This window comes from Rhopilema esculentum, chromosome 15 (genome assembly GCF_057945365.1).
Source record: "Rhopilema esculentum isolate cy_ngs chromosome 15, ASM5794536v1, whole genome shotgun sequence".
Taxonomy (NCBI): Eukaryota; Metazoa; Cnidaria; class Scyphozoa; order Rhizostomeae; family Rhizostomatidae; genus Rhopilema; species Rhopilema esculentum.
Window position 1 is genome coordinate 1,865,313 of NC_142829.1, and position 16,551 is coordinate 1,881,863.

Consider the following 16,551-nt stretch of genomic DNA (forward strand, 5'->3'; position numbering starts at 1 on the left):
AGTCACTCCAGACATTTAAAAGAAAATTATATCAGAGATGAGTTCAAATAGCCAGTTTTTGGTGACTATCAAAATGCCTAGTGACGTAGATAGGAAAAATTTGGCACAAGACCACAAAAGGCTTTGAATGTTGGTGCCATCACTGCGGCGCCATATGGCTTTGGAGCCTTTTCAGTTATTGGCATAGTTATCTTATGAGAAAAATAGAGCCGAGGAAAGCTCCTTGTATCACTCCATTGGCTGACAAAATAAAACAGCAAATATCTATGATTTAAACAAGGCACCCTTAGACGAGAATATCTATGATTTTCGAAAGGAAAAGGTATGAAAAATCAGGAGACTTTTTTAGGGGACCTGTGTTATTGCTAGAAACAAAGAAAAATCCAACTAAGTTTGAAGCCAATATCGATTTTATTGCCACAAAAAATTTGTGAACAAGAAAAAGCAATTTTTTTCCAAAATGTCCCCATAATCACATAATCATTTCGAGCTCATTCATTATCCGAATTGTTTCCGCGATTATTGTGTATCTCGACACTTTCGAAAGTTGCTTGGCAACAAAATAAATCTTTAATAAAATATTAGCAATCTTAATGAATGTTTTCTTCCCCTGCAACCGATTGTTCCGTTGTTTGTTCCGACATGTTCTGTTACTTTCAGTGTTTCTTCCCAGATGGTTGCTGGCAGGGTTTGATGTTTACAATTCCAATGTCCCTCTGTTTACATACGTAGGTTAGTAACATTTCATATATTCTAATTCTATTACTACAGAAGCAATCTCAATAAGTAAATTTTAATTTTAAAATATTTCCAAGGTATTGATTTGCTCTTTTGACAAAATATTAAGGTAACATTTTTAAATATTCAATTAATGATGACTTAGAGATCTCGAAGTAGCCCAAGTTGGTACTTAATTTTCACACAAAGATCACGGCATACCATCTGATTTTTAACTGATACACCTACAAACCGTGTAAACATTGAAATCCATAATGTAATGCAACAAAACTGTTCTTAACAGAAGTAATTATAACTAAAATTGCCAAGGCGTTGGAAAATACTGACGGCAACAATCTCGATATACCCCCCCCCCCCCTTTCTACTGATATTGCTGATGATTTTTGTCATCGCTCGTCTTCATAGATAAACAGGGTTGTCAAAAGCACTTTGAAGTTAGAGTTGAGCAAAGGTACGAAAAAGCACTATGTGATCTGTTAATGAAAAGGGCACTCTTTCAAAAGCTTTACAAAAACCTCTTAGAAAGGAAACATTTTTTCCACGCGAGGGGGGGGGATAGAGGACATGTTACGAGAAGGGTCAACTTTGTAATTCAGTTCAATCTGAAGACAAAATATTGTTGGGGGAGAGGTGGAGGTGCTAGCATTTTGTGAAATTTTCTGCGATGAAATATTTTGTGATTTTGAAACTGCTTCATTGTAACTAAATGCTAGTCATGGGCATTCCTTATTGCTAGCAACTGTGTATCTAATCTTTAAAAAACATATTTATGTTGCTATGAATAACCTAAACAATTTCATTATACTGCTCAAAACTTAATTAGAATTTAATTAGAATATCTTTTTAGCATATCCATTTTAGTAATGATCGTACATTTTTCATTTTCAATGGTTTCGTTTGTTTATTGCATACGCGCATTTAATTTTTTGACTTTGAACCAGAAAACTGAAGAGCTATTGTTATACCTTCTGCAAATAACTATATCAAGGTAACAATGAGTTGGCACATATCTGAATGTACTTTGTCATACTTTACGTAAACAGGATGTCGTATTCATCAATTGTACATTTAGAACTAAGACTTCAAATATAAGGAAGACCAGGCACCCCCTGTTATCATGAATCTGCTTTTGAATTGAAAATCGCTCTCTTCTGAAACCTTGTTTTCCATCATATAAATTTCAAAGATGTCTTTTATCATATAAATTCCAAAATACTGTAGAATTAACGTATGACAGAAGACAGATAAGATGAGACAAGAAATATCTTCGATTGTAGGATGATGTGTGTTGTAAGCAGGTGTCCGTTGTAGAGAGGTACCCGCTGCAAAGTGGTGTCCATTGTAGAGAGGTGTCCGTTGTAGAGAGGTGACCGGTGTAAGAAGGTGTCCGTTGAAAATAGGTGTCCATTATAGGGAGGTGTCCGTTGTAAGGAGATGTCTGTTGTGGAGAGGTGACCGGTGTAAGAAGGCGTCAGTTAAAACAGATGTCCGCTGTAGGGAGGTGTCCGGTGTAGGAAGGTGCCCGGTGTGAGGAGGTCTCCGTTGTAAAGAGTTGTCCGTTGTTGGAAGGTGTCCGTTGTTGGAAGGTGTCCGTTGTTGGGAGGTTTCCTTTGTTGGGAAACGTGCGTTGTAGAAGGTTGTTCAATGTGGGGAGCTGTTCATTTACCAGAGACAATTTTTGCCAGGATTTGACTACAGGAAAGGGATTTCGGGACAATAGCTCCTTGTCCGTTGATAGACTGTGTCCATGAATGGATTTTTCTTCTAATGAAGGATTGACTGTGAAGTGAACAGCGAAGATTGGTTGCAACTTCAAAGCCATTTGATAACGTCAGTCACTAGATCCTGCTTATAATATGTCGAAATGAAATTCAGACATTCTGCGAAATTGAAAACAGTTATATTATGTAAAACATTGACTAGTGTTTTGTATTAACAAATCTTGTTTGCAGTATTAAAGGTTAATACAACCATGGGTCATATTCACTTCTTTTTAATAATGCTCCTCCTAATTAAAAAGCTGTTTGGTTATTGGAAAAATTAGTCAATAATATAGCATGGCAGACGAGCTCAAGGCCAAAGTGTCTGGACAGTTAAGGCTAAACCACTTGACTATGTTATTTGAAAAGCAAATAAATTTTATGCAAAACATAGAAAAGTTGACAAAAGTTTTTATCAACGACTAAACTGTCCCAAAAGCATAACTGTCAACAACTGAACTGTCACGAATAACCAAATTTTATACAATGTCCGTTGAAGGTAGGTGTATGTTGTAGAGAGAGGTGTCCGTCTTAGTGAGTTCTGCTTTGAAGGTAGGTGTCCGTTGTAGGGAGGGTCTTGTCGTAGTGTGGTTGATTTTATGAAAAGTGTACTTGATAGGGAGATGTCCGTTGTAGGGAGGTGTCCGCTTTAGTGAGTTGTCAGTTGAAGGGTGGTGTCCGTAGCAGGGAAATAGCTGATGCAGTTGTCCATTTAAAAAGGGTTTTTGTGCCAGAATTTGCCATTTGGAAAGAAGCTTTGGGACAAGGCTTTATATCCGTTAATGGGAGGTGTCCATGAATGGACCTGTCTACAAACCAAGGATTGCCTGTAGAGGTGAACAGATCACTCATTGATAGCAATTTCTAAACCTTTTGATGCCGTAATTGACCAGGGCCTGCAAATGATATGTTGGAATAAAGATAAGAAGTTTTGAGAAATTAAAAAACGGTTATATTGTGTAAAACATTGATCAATGCTTGGTATTAACAAATCTTGTTGGCAGTATTACTACAACCGTGGTTCATATTCACCTCTTTTTAATAATGATTTTCCTGATAAAAGAGCAGTTTGGTTATTGGAAAAATTAGTCAATAATATAGAATGGCAGACGAGCGCAAGGCCAAAGTGTCTGGAACAGTTAAGGCTGAACACATTACTAAGGTCTTTTAAAAGCAAATAAATTTTATGCAAAACATTGAAGAGTTGATAAAAGTTAGTTTAGAGCAGAGCCGTTACTACGGGGATATGGGTTGCTGTTGGAGCTGTGACATCCCCTTAGAAACATTCCATTGTAAAAGTGCTTCGTCAGAAATTTTCAGATTTGTCGGTAAATAAAAGAGTGTTCACCAACTTTGTCGGCAAATGGGATCTGAGCACCCCAACCCCTTTAGCGACGGCCTTCAGTTTAGAGATTTCTATTGACGAGTAAACTGACTGTCCCAAAAGCATGACTGATGAATAGCCAAATATTATGCAAATAATATTTGTTTCACTTTGTGATTTGAAATATTAAGGAAACCTGGGGTGAATTACTTTAGTATCATTCCTCTTCACCTTTTCTGTATAAAGCAAGAATGTTTTATAGCCCAAAATGCAGTAAGTTTTAAGACAGAAACTGTTTAGGATCAGAAGGTTGAAGTTTCAGCCTGTTCTGCACGTTACTCCTTCATAGATTCAGTTGTTCTTCCAGGAATGTGATGAAAGAGGACTGGGGGCATGTGATTTGGAGAGCTTTTCTTTTCCCAATCAGGCAAGGCTCCCCCCCCCACTTTTCGCAAAAAAATGCCAAATATCAAGTAATAAACTCCCTGTAAAGCCCCCTTTTATACGGTTTTAGCCCCCCGCTTTTTTTAGACCCCCCACTTTTCTTAACACTCCGCGGTGCCTGACAATAGGGTACTGAATAATAGTAGGAAGCGACAGATACGTTGCTAGTCTCTCAGCCGCTGTTAGGCTGTAGCCCCCACCCCCTAACCCAACTACGTAATGTGCCCCCATTTTTCTAGAGCCCCCTACTCTTAAATATGCTCCATCGACCTCTCTAGCAATGACACATACTTCTGAAACGTTAAGGTACCCAATTACATCATGTCGGTGCCAAGACAAATTATTCGTTCTCTTCTTTGGCCCGAAGTGCTACTTTATCAAACCAAATTTTAGATCTTTTAAGATATCTTGATATTTGACAAATGAAATCCAAAATAAGGTATTTTTAAAGCAACAAAAGTAAATCCTCTCTTAAGTAAACTTCATGTCATTCGATACCTAAAATTACAAGTGGAAAACGCCTCTGAATTTAGCTGGCATCGTCGGCCCGAGGAAAGAAAATCTTTAGATTTCGTTGCAGTAGACAGCACTAAGACTGGGTACGAGTGGACCATCTGTCTTGCCTTAAGATATTCTGGGAAACAAAATCTTCAGCAGAAAATGCGAGTAAAGGAAGGTATAACTCGCATATTTTCATACCTGGCAACACAAGTAAACAGTGGTTTCATCAATAAACACTTCCAGCAAAATTTGGCAAAATATTTTCGACGTTAGCAAATCTAAAAGACAATTATTCATTATAAAAGTATGGAATGATGGCAGAAAAGAGTACGGAACAAAAGTAACTATTTTCTTTTGTCAAAAGAAAGACGTTGTCAAAGAGAACGTATAAATGACCCGCGTTGTTGCCAGAGCATATGATTTTCGGATGTGTCTGACCAATATCTTCTAATTTCTCCCAATTATATTCTGATTGGCTCACATAATCAAAATCTAGTCCTTAAAACACAAATTAAATTTCAATAACTGGCTAGTGTCAAACAAGAATAAGGAAAATTACTGTTCGAATTTCCGACATTTTCTCAGACACTCACTTCTGTCATGATTGAAGTTTTTGTCGGTGCCATGTTTGTCGCTCGCTTTGTGCCATCCAGATGATCTAGAATTAGAGAGTGACCACCCGCACCTTCACAAGAACTTTGAGACAATGGCTTCGATACTTTGAATTCTCAAGTTAATGAAGAAAAAGCGATAATAAGCAAACAGAGTCGGGACTTGCACAATGAACAGTTGAGCAACTCAGAAGTCTCTGATACTTTTGAGTCCACACATTGCATCATTGTTACGTACAAAAGAATCTTTCTGGAAACGATTTCAAAACTTCCCTGTGCAAATTTTCTTTGCTCTTTGAATTTAGGGATGTCGATCAATAAAGATACTGTTATTTCTTGTCTTTGAGACATTCACCTCTAGCCTCAACCAATAATTATAAGTAGAAATAGGATAATTACAAACCTTGGCAGAAGTGGCGAGACTTCGCACCCCCACTCCCCCATCGCTTTATGTCGATATCTTTGCTACTTGATACATATGCAAAAACTTGGACGGGGGAGGGGGGGGGTAAGGGGTTTTATTATTTATTCACACCAGCCGCTGTGTGCTTGGAAGTTTGATTCAACAACTATATCTGCCTTTAGTATGGTAAAGCAAATTTATCTCTCATTGCATCGCTCTCTAGGAAGGCAAAGACAACAATATTTGAACAATTTTTGGCGGTACAGAACATGAAAATGGCTTTGAAAAAAGCAAACATTTTATAACATAGTGGCTAAAAGCTTTTTCGTCTGACACTGCTCAGAGCATAAAACGTCAGAATAAGGGTCCGAAAGAACACGATGAAAAATATATACCAATCAGTGCCGCGTGCCTAAAGAAAAATTACCACTGGAGTCCAAGAGAGAAAACGAACTTCTTCTGTCTACACAATGGCGGCTTCCTCGTTTTTATGTAGATAGATTCCAAAACTGCAAGATGGAAGGACGACCGGGCTCTGCCAATTATCCGAAACATATCGTCATTATAGAGTTTTGCACAATCTGGGTATCTAAAAGATGTTGACCGATGGCAGAATCACTTGTTTTAACAGAGACCTACAAGATCAAGGCTGATCTCTTTGATGTTTGCTTTATTTCAAAGCCATTTACAACAATATTTAATAGAAAAGATTCCACTTCTTCAAAAGATGACTCCGTTCACCCTAGAGAAGTAATAAACGATATGGAAACCTCTAACGGTAGACAAAGGTCTAAAAGGGTTTTAGAGAGTGACAATTGGTTCGCCTTCATGCGGCTTAACATCATCTCTTACTTTCGTATCATTGAAGCATTAACTTTTCAAGCATCTTCGAAAGCTAAAAATATAGCATCAGACATCTATAAAAAGAGAGGCGTTTATGTTCCCGTAAAGGAAATAATCTTTATTTGTTAACGCGAGTTAGAAAGGATTTTCTAGATCGGATTTATCAAGATTTATTGATTAAGAATTAGATAATACCCTTATCAATTAAATCTTTCACTTTTGGATAATCTGGACAAATTTGATAATAATGGGCGGATTTAGATATACTTGCGGCGGTGCTCGGTTTGGAAAGGATCGAGCTTGCAACTTTCTTGCAATTAAATCGTCCCCGTGGCCAATGTGGAAGAGCAGTTTCAAGAAGTAATCAATCGCAGTGAAGCTCCTTCATACATTATCATTTTCACTATCCCCGCAGTTTGAATCAGTAACTCGACTCAATTAAAAACTCACAGCGTGTATTGCCAGGGTTTTAATGCATACCGCATTACTTCAAGTGAAAAGCAGGAGGAAATAAAAGTGAAAATAGTTCGCCCTTCTGAACAGTTGCAGCATTTCGTCTTCAGGTTTCCGTACCAGGTACATAACTTGAAGGACGAAAATGGATCCATGTGTGTTGAGAGCCATACACAGTTTTATACAGGCTATGTACAGAAACGTGGAATAAGGAGGTTGAGAGGCACCATCATCCCAGGTTTAAACTAGTGCTTTTTCAGAAGTAAGAGGAGAAAGTACCAATTTTAGGATTATTGTCAAAACTAGTGACAAAGATAGGTGTCTCTCTAAAATTTGTGGCTCCAATTTATCAATACCTTCTACATTTCTGGCTATGAAGCGAGTTCATAACACAAAAAATAGCATAGCCCACACTGTAGAACTTGTTATCCGCGCACTGCACGACCGTTTTTCGATTTCCTCTCTCTTTGCTATGGTTTTCCAGTGAACGCTTGCTCTCCTCTTTGGCGGGAAAGAGCTCAAAGAAGATCACGTGAACAAAATATACAACTTTGATTGGTTTTGTCTGTTTTTCAACTTCACCTGTCCTTCTACTTCGCTAACTGTACGAATTTTGTTCACGTTTTGATAAATATCAGTTCAGTTCACATAATTCAGTTTTGATAAATATCAAACATTTTTTGTCTCAAAGAACATCGCGAAAAGTAAAAATATTTCGACTTTGACCCCGCCAACTACAGATGTTGGTCGTAAAAGACAAAAAATTTCGTCTGTTGTGACGAAAATCTGCTGTGTGCGCAAAGCTTATCAAAGGTTGGGTATAAGATATCTGGACATAATTACTAGGAAACTTTCAAATATGTACTAAAAAGATGAATAATAAAATGCTAATAAAGGATGAGATGAGTCGATGCATACAGGTTTCATTTTTTGACATTGTGATGCGTCATCGGAAATATTTCTTGTTGTGCTTGGGCATATTCTTCGCAACATCTTCCAGTTACGTATAAAGGTACACAACGAGTAGGATCGGAAGCTTTGTTTTAAATTGTAATATTTTTAGAGCTGTCAAAAAATTTAAAAACTGACTGCATTAGCAATAGTTGGATATGAATAGTCTGTTAACTACACCAGACCAAAATGAATTGTTACGGAAATGGTGCTGCTAACAGAAAATCTGGAAAGATAAAAATCTTTGGCAATCTTTCGATTTGATTCTGAGTTTTAACTTTTTTATATGGACCAGTAAATCTAAGTTCAGGCTGACTGTTCTTAATCTTTTTCGAAAATCTGAGGCTGGATTGTTCTTAATTTGTTCTTAATCTAATAGGGTGTAAGCAGTGCGAGTGCTAGCTTTTTCACTCTAGGGTGGTGCAAGGCCTCATTTGCCAACAAAATGAGTGAGACAGCCTTTATTTGCTGACAAATTTGGATATTCACCGAAAAAGAACCGACACATCGCTAAAATCCTCGATTTTGAGAAAAAACGTTGTTCAAAATTGCATTTTGCTTAAGCTCAGCCTCAGCTTGTTCTTAATTTGTTCTTAACTTTTGACCAATTTTGAGGCTCGTGTTCTTATAAAATTGTTCTTATAAAAAAGTGTAATCGATTCATTACTTCCTTTCATCAGCGGTGTCTAGAATCATACGTCAAGAGCTACCCCTCAAACATTGGTGTAGTGCTATCAAAATAACAAGGGGGGCTCTTGCCAAAATGCTGCAAAAAACAATAGCAAAAGTAGGACTTTGCCAATTTTTGGCATTAACAAGGAGGCTTAGCCCCCCTGAGCCCCCTGGCAATACACCTCTGCCCTCAAATCCCAGAGACCTTACATTGCACTAAGTAATAGACTATTTTCCTCTTCTCTATATAAAAAAGGGCTTGCCTCCCCAAGTCTTTTCGCAAAGGCTAAGTACTTTTCAGGAATCCCTTAACACTGAACCCTTTCCTCAAATGCAATATGGAAAGCTATTTTCTCGCATGGCTCAGTACCTTTTTGTCGACAAAGCAATGATACTCTCCGGTCGTTTTAGCTGTGCAATGTTGTCATTGTTGTATCCAGGGGCGTCCCCAAAGGGGGGGGTTGGAGGGGTGCGGTACCCCCCCAAACACTTTGAGCGTCGGCACATTAAGGATTTTTGCCGGGCAAAAGAAGCAATTTTTGTACTCTTCATGTAACCTTATTGCAACAATTGCAACGTATAAAAATTTCTGTAGTAGTTAAACTTTAAAGTGTGGCACTAAAGTATGAAATTTGAAACAGAAACGCATAAAAGCAGCATATAACATTATTTATTTTTGACCACGCCTTTAAAGAGTGAGACGCGCCCTGTTTGTCGGCAAAAATTATTTCTTTACCCCTCGGAAAAAATTTTTTTGGCTTCGCCCCTGGTCATATCTTAAATTGAAGTTCATTACTCAAAAACACTATCTGTGTCAACTTGTGTAGCTTGTTTTCTCCCCGAATCCAATATTGGCAAAAAATCCAACTACAGTAAGGCCCATTTTCAATAAAAATGCTGTCGATTGGATACTCCAATAGTGAATAGATTTATGGAGAGAAACAACCCAATATGTTTCAGGTAGCGAACTTAAAAGAACTCTCTCCAACTAATAATCCCTTTCTCCCCTTTCTATCTAACGCTAAAGGGTATACAGAGAAAGAGTAGATATTTCGAGGGTTGGACGCAAATGGTAGATACCGTAAATCGATTTTCCATAACATGAAAATATAAACACGATTTTCCAAAGGATCGGAGATGATCCATTTTCCAAAAGTAGATTGTCAGCATTTGTTCTACAATGCCTGCCAAAAGTACTTGGAACACCCACCAATTTACGCTGCATTTGATATCTTTCATTCCTTTCATGAAAAAAATTTGCTACTTCCGCCCCCTTCCCCCTCAAACAATGTTGATGATTTAGAGAAATATCATAAAAGAAGCGCAAAAGAAAGTGCTTCCTAAAATCCTAGTCCGTTTGATAGTAAACCAACATTGTTCCGTGGGGGAGAGGGGGATGATTGGTTTTGACCTTGGAAATTGATGTCAGTGTTCCAAGACTTTTGGCAGGCATTGTAAGTGTTTGTCATTTTACACAAAAAATTTGAGCCCCTTGTAGTCCAACAAATTTTTTAGTGCCTCATAACACGTCGTTTGTCTCCAAAATCTTCAAAATATCTGCTATATGACATGCAACACACACCAACACGCCCATTCCGATGATGCATGCCTCGGCGATAAAAACAGGAAGCCATCTTGCCTCACAAACAAACGCGAAATTGCATTACGTTTTTCAAACATGCGACTAACCCAATTCATCTAACGAGTTTCCTTCTTGCACATCCGCATTTTAAGAAAGAGTTGGTCATCCTTCGTAATTAATTGGATAGGAAAGAAGCTTTTACTTTGAAGCGATTTTCTTTCCCTATCCACGAATTTATTTTTGCTATTGAATGGCCTGATGATAAGTTTGTAAGGAGAAGAAGAATCGCCTACTTTTAGGCACTAACCTCAGCCATACATTGAAGAACGGTGGGGTTTAGCCCATGTATAAAAAGATGCTTCTCTCGCAGAACAGTGGGATGCAGGGTATCGGTGAAACGGTGGATTGTAGACTGTAGAGTTGTGGGGGAGTGGAGCGAGAGTTATTGTTGCTGTTATCAGTGAGCGAAAGGGAAGAAGGAAGTGTGGAAGCGGAGAGATGGAGCATCGAGGATCGAAGTAGTGGAGTATCGCAAATGGGAGAAAACCGGATCATCATCTGCGTTTGTGTTAGTCCCTGCATGCTACATTACAAAGTCTTTCATTATTTCACCACGTTGAACTGTTTCTTAGTGTGCATGCATCATTAGATATAAATAAAAAAAAATATTTTTTTATACACAATGCAACCCTCCAGCTACTCTAATACAATCTTAATTAAGTATAAATACATTAGTTGAATTAAAAAAAATATATAATCACAATCTAAAATGCTGTTTTTCCAGGGGGTCGTGTTTAATATGACGAATATAAGCATACCTTAAGTTGTTTTTGAAGCGACAAATAGTGGGGAGTTCTCTAATATCAATTGGAACGTTGTTTCCAACTTTAAAAACAGTTAAAACGTTTCCATACGCTCTGTATTTATTCTAGTAATATTCAGCAATATTCTCTACAGTACCTCATTGCAGAGTTTGATTGCGGGGATCTTTGCTGAAACTTACCCCAAAGGCTTTCTTGGCTTAACTTCTTTATAATCTTATATGCCATAAAGTGGGACCTTTACGAACAGACATGATACCACTGAACAATGGATAGATATTTTTGTCACAAATGGTCAAACCGGCCTTAAAGGAACCTATACAAAACGGACACCTCTACATTATACTGATCCGGACGGTGTCCGTTATATAGAGACTACTGTTGCTAGCTCAGATGCGGCGATAGAGACCAGGGCCAAATCTCCAACAATGCCATTTAACCAAAAAACTGCCTGCATACAAGGACGTTGAAAGCATTTTGGAAGCCAGAGTTGGAAGCCAGAGTTGGCGGGACAAACAAAGTGCAATGTCTCAGAAAAAGAGACACTTTTTACGAGCACGAGGAAAGAGTCCCTGCATGCAAATATATACGTGTCTGAAGAAAGAGTAACGTGTATGTAGGTTAACGGTTGGGTAATTTTCATATGAGTTACCCCGAACCACAAAAGAAGTTCTTAAACTGACGGATACAATAACAAACAACCATCGAAGGAAGTGGCGACATTCTCAATCTCCATGGAAATGACCGCTGTGGTCTTGAAAAGCTGGCATTAGGTATATTGGCATCGGATACTATGGTTGAGGCAATTTAATCCACTTTTGCTTAACGGTTTCCCATTTTCAAGATAAGTTATGCAAGCATTGTACATGCACCTCATGTTCTAATAAAGTGTTCTATTTAGGATAAAGAATGAAGAGACAGAAAAGACAGCGAAGAAGTAGCTGTGCAAACGCACTGTCCATTCTTTCATACAGGATCTCGAGCATCTTAAGTTGCTTGACTTGCTCTCGCCCAGCCTTGCCTAATCATATCTTCTTTTTTACAAAGATCCTTCAGCCCAAAATCTTTATATAATAAAACATAATAGAGTTATCCTTTCAAACAAACTTAACCATGAATTTTGCTAAAATTGAAAGAGATTGGGCTCTCATTCTAGGAAGAAAAAGAAGTAACTTGTGATTTACAATTGAACAACGATTCAAAATAGATGTTTATTCGCAATTAACGCCTCGCATGAGTTCTGACCTTTTTTCCGAGGGAAAATTCACTCTTGCAAGTGGCGTACAGGGTTTTCCACCAAAACAAACTCTACTGAAATTCTCATAAAACAATGAAATTTCCAACAAAAGTGAGATTTCCTTATAGTGATTTGTCCCTCGATATCCTCCTCGCTGAATGAGGACGTACTGCGAGCAAACAAAGTCATTCTTCAACTAATTTTGAGCAAGAACTGATATTTCTTCTCGGGGAACCAAGAGGTAGCCAAAATTATTTTTCCTGCACTTCTGTTTCAAAGAAATATTTTACAAACGCAAATATCGAGATATTAAATCTTTCAACTGTTGTAGAATAGGTAGAAGAAAGAGTTGAAGCGGATAGGAAATAATACCTTCATAACCATTTATTTTTAGAGGGATCTGAAAAAGGGTACTGATGGGGTGCATTTCTTGAAGCAATACCTAAATCGAATTATCCATGCAAAATGTGGGAGCAAAATAGTGAAGAGCAACAGTATCGAATGCATTTTCGATAGTGTACAGAATCGCCAGAGCCAAATCTACTATTGAATTGTGAATACAAAGATGGAAAAGAATTGGTTTAAGGACCGAGCCTTGGGAAGCAGTAAAGAAGACATAAAATGGCAGACTCAACACAAGCCAAAACCACTGAAACACGGCCTACTTTGCCAAAAACCTGACAAAAATATGGAAAGATAAATCCGTTAATCCATTTTACTCAATTGATTCAGGAAGATCATGGATAAGAAAAAATTGTTATGTAATTGTACATTTTTTTACGAGAGTCATATAGATTGTCAGTTAAAAATATGGAGTTTGGATGGTAAGAAAAAGAGGATTTGATTTTGTATTCCTGTAATTTCAAAGGATGTTTGTTGATAAAATCGGATTTTACTCAAAAGGGAAATTCTTTGAACCATTATTGAACAACAGACACGCTTAACTTGTCTTTCTAATATTTAGCAGCTAAGTATTTTTAGAGACAATTTGTCAGCAGAGACTGGCTCGTTCAAAATATTGTTCAGAGACAAATTTCGTTCACAAACGTCAAAACTTATCAAAATATAGAACAAGGCGATGGGTCATTGTTTAAAGCGTGGAAACGAAATAGGGTCATTTAAGTAATAAAAATCACTTTCACCAAGGATTTCAGACAGTGCAATTAGGTAAAAATGGTTGGTAATCACTAAAGTGTGCTTATAATCTGCATATAATGCTTATCTTTGGCACGTGAGTGGTTTCGGTTACGTGCACTCATCTCTAGATACGAATGCAACAGTAGAAATGGTAATGCAAGATAAACAGGTTTGAATGGCCCATATAAAGGGAAATGTGACCAGAAATGAACGTTGTGGGAGTCGTGGTTTCCGAATAGTTTCTATAACTTGCTTGTACGCGTGTACTCCATATATTTAGCTTATGATTAGGTGCAATACTGCCCAGTTCGTTACATCAAATCAGAGATAGTTACAAATCAATTAGTGACAACGATTAGCAATTTTCGATTATGGATAGCATAGGTAATTTCCATAACTTGGTCACGTCATAAAGTCAATTTTATTATCACTTTCATGTAACCAACTCAGAGTCTATAATCTAACCCCTTATATATGTCTCTTCTAGGTTTTACTTATAGTCTACCGCTATTACTACAATTACTGTATATTTGCCGTTTTAGATTTTATCTTCAAAATAATGCAGACATCGTGTAACCATACAAATGAAAACAATACCTCCAAAAATCGACAGCCAGTGAGAAACCCCCGAACATTTTATTAAGAGGGTCTTTTAAATTGACCTTTTGGGGTTAAAGTCAAATGTTTATAATAAGCAAAAGATATAATCATGGCCTATTAGTCTCATAGATTAATGTCACAAAAAGTGATATTTCATGAATTACATTCACATTTAATGCTTTCAAATAACATTTAATGCTCTAAAAAGTCCAAACTTCTTAGCAAAGAAAAACTTTTGCCAAAAAGGTGCTCAAATATTTCACGTTAGGCTTATGGCATTTTATCTCTCAAATTCATGTCTATATTACATTCAAATTCATTACAATGATCGTATTACATTTATTCGCACAGAATTTTCTTCACTTTCAATTCTATCCAACTTCTGCGTGCCAATCCAGGTTGCAAATGTTGCATTGTTTTGCCAGTGCTTGAGAAAGCAAGTTACATGAAAACGACATCAAAGTCTACCATACATCAAACGTATTACAGTCTAAAGTATTCTCTCTCACACAACAATTATTTGTAACAATTAAAAAGTTAACTGTTACTTTCAGATTACAAATTGGATCTCTACGGTTTCAATGCCTACCATATCAAAGCAATTAAACAAATCTTAATTTAAACTGTCTTAGAGTGCTAATCCGGAAGATACTCATGTTACATGGACATTTTTCAAATTATCTGTCTTTCGACAAACTTAAAGCATAGATTTATATGCTATATCCAAAACGGTTTACTCTTATCCTTTTAGTGCAATCAATGAAGTGTGGAGTCTTTGACAGAAATACTATCGTCGAGTTGACACGAATGTGAACTTATAGCTTTACCACGTCGCAATAAAGTATTTTTAAAATTGAAATTTTAACTCAAGCAAAAATAAACCACGTATATAAAAAGATAACTGTCAGTCTTAAGTCATACTAACGAAAATTATCAACTATTTTAAGATACAGGTCGCTATTTTGTAAATGTTCGGAAGTGTTGTCGGCAAAAATTCAATTTAACTGACATGCATGTCTCAGCAAGCATTTATAGGAAACTCTACCAGTGGCACACTAGTAAGAAACTCTTTATCTGCTGTGATACGAAGGAGCGAAGATAGGGGCTGTGACACCACTCCTGGGGGGGGTCCCTTGAACCTATTTATAAAGGGGTCCATTCTGATAATTATGGGGTAAGAATTTTCCTTATGATATGATACACTCAGAGGCGTATCCAGAGCAAATTTGAAGGAGGGGCAGTTGGTAGTAGGGGCGCTAAAATATTTGCAAAAATTGGTGACGAGAGAACGCTGTATACAACAATTTCAGATCCATTTTCGAAATAAACAACATAACTTTGAGGTAATCCTTGAAGCAAATTAACTTATCGGTCTCAGAAACTTTTTCACTTGATTCTCATTTTTCAAAAGGGGCGCATAATTGCCAAAAAAGGGGCGCCAGACTTGCTTCAACTCGTTGAGGGAGGGGCAACTGCCCCTAGTTGCCTCCCTTGAATCCGCCACTGGATACACTTGGGTACCTGTTTCAACATAAAATTGGTTCAACTAACATATAAAAATATCAAAAATGGGAATAAAAGAACAGATGTGTTTAAACTGGTCATTTTAGGAAACAGTCGAAATTACTATGACTATTTGTCTTATATAGTTCATATTGAATATTTTAGATCTTATCAGCAATTTTTAGCTAATAATTTCGGGTGTAATAAATTTGGTTTTGTTATTTTTAGGTTATTTTTGATAATTATAGATAGACCTCCCCGTATTAAAAAGTTTGAGCATCTCCCCTTGAGTCACCATCAGTTAGTTGGAAAAAAAAGTTGGTCTGCAAAACCCAGCAAGTCAATAACAATTGGTAACAAATGGTAAGCAAATTTGTCTTCAGGGGAAAATATGTTTATAGCTATGATGCCGTCGATCAATATGTTAAAATGTTCTTCCTCGAATCGCAAGTAAATGATATACAATTACTGCAAAAAAGTCTTGGAACACTAATGTGAGTTTTCAAAGGCAAATTCAGCAATCCCATTCTCTCCTAAGAACAATGTTGATTTACAATAGAAAAAATAATGGGGTTATGTAGTGGCTTGTTTGATATTTTTCGATACTTCCAACATTGTTTTGAAGGGATAGAGGGACGGAAGTAGTAGTATTTGGGAAACAAATGAAAAATAGAAAAGCACAGAGCAAATTATTGCGCGTTCCAAATAATTTTGGCAGTGATTGTACCTTAAAGTGATAGGAGACTCAAAGATGGACCGTCGCCATGGTGGGATGTAGAGAGAGGTGTGAAACCAGCTTGAAAAATTTCCGTTCCAAAAAGAGGAAATATTTGCCATGTGGAGGTGCTTCGTTGGCAAATTTTCAGACATCTCGGTAAAATATAGGATGGTTCACCCACTTTACCCGCAAACGGGATCTGAATAGAGTTCCATGCACGCCTTCTCATTACCTACGATAACTATTAAAACTA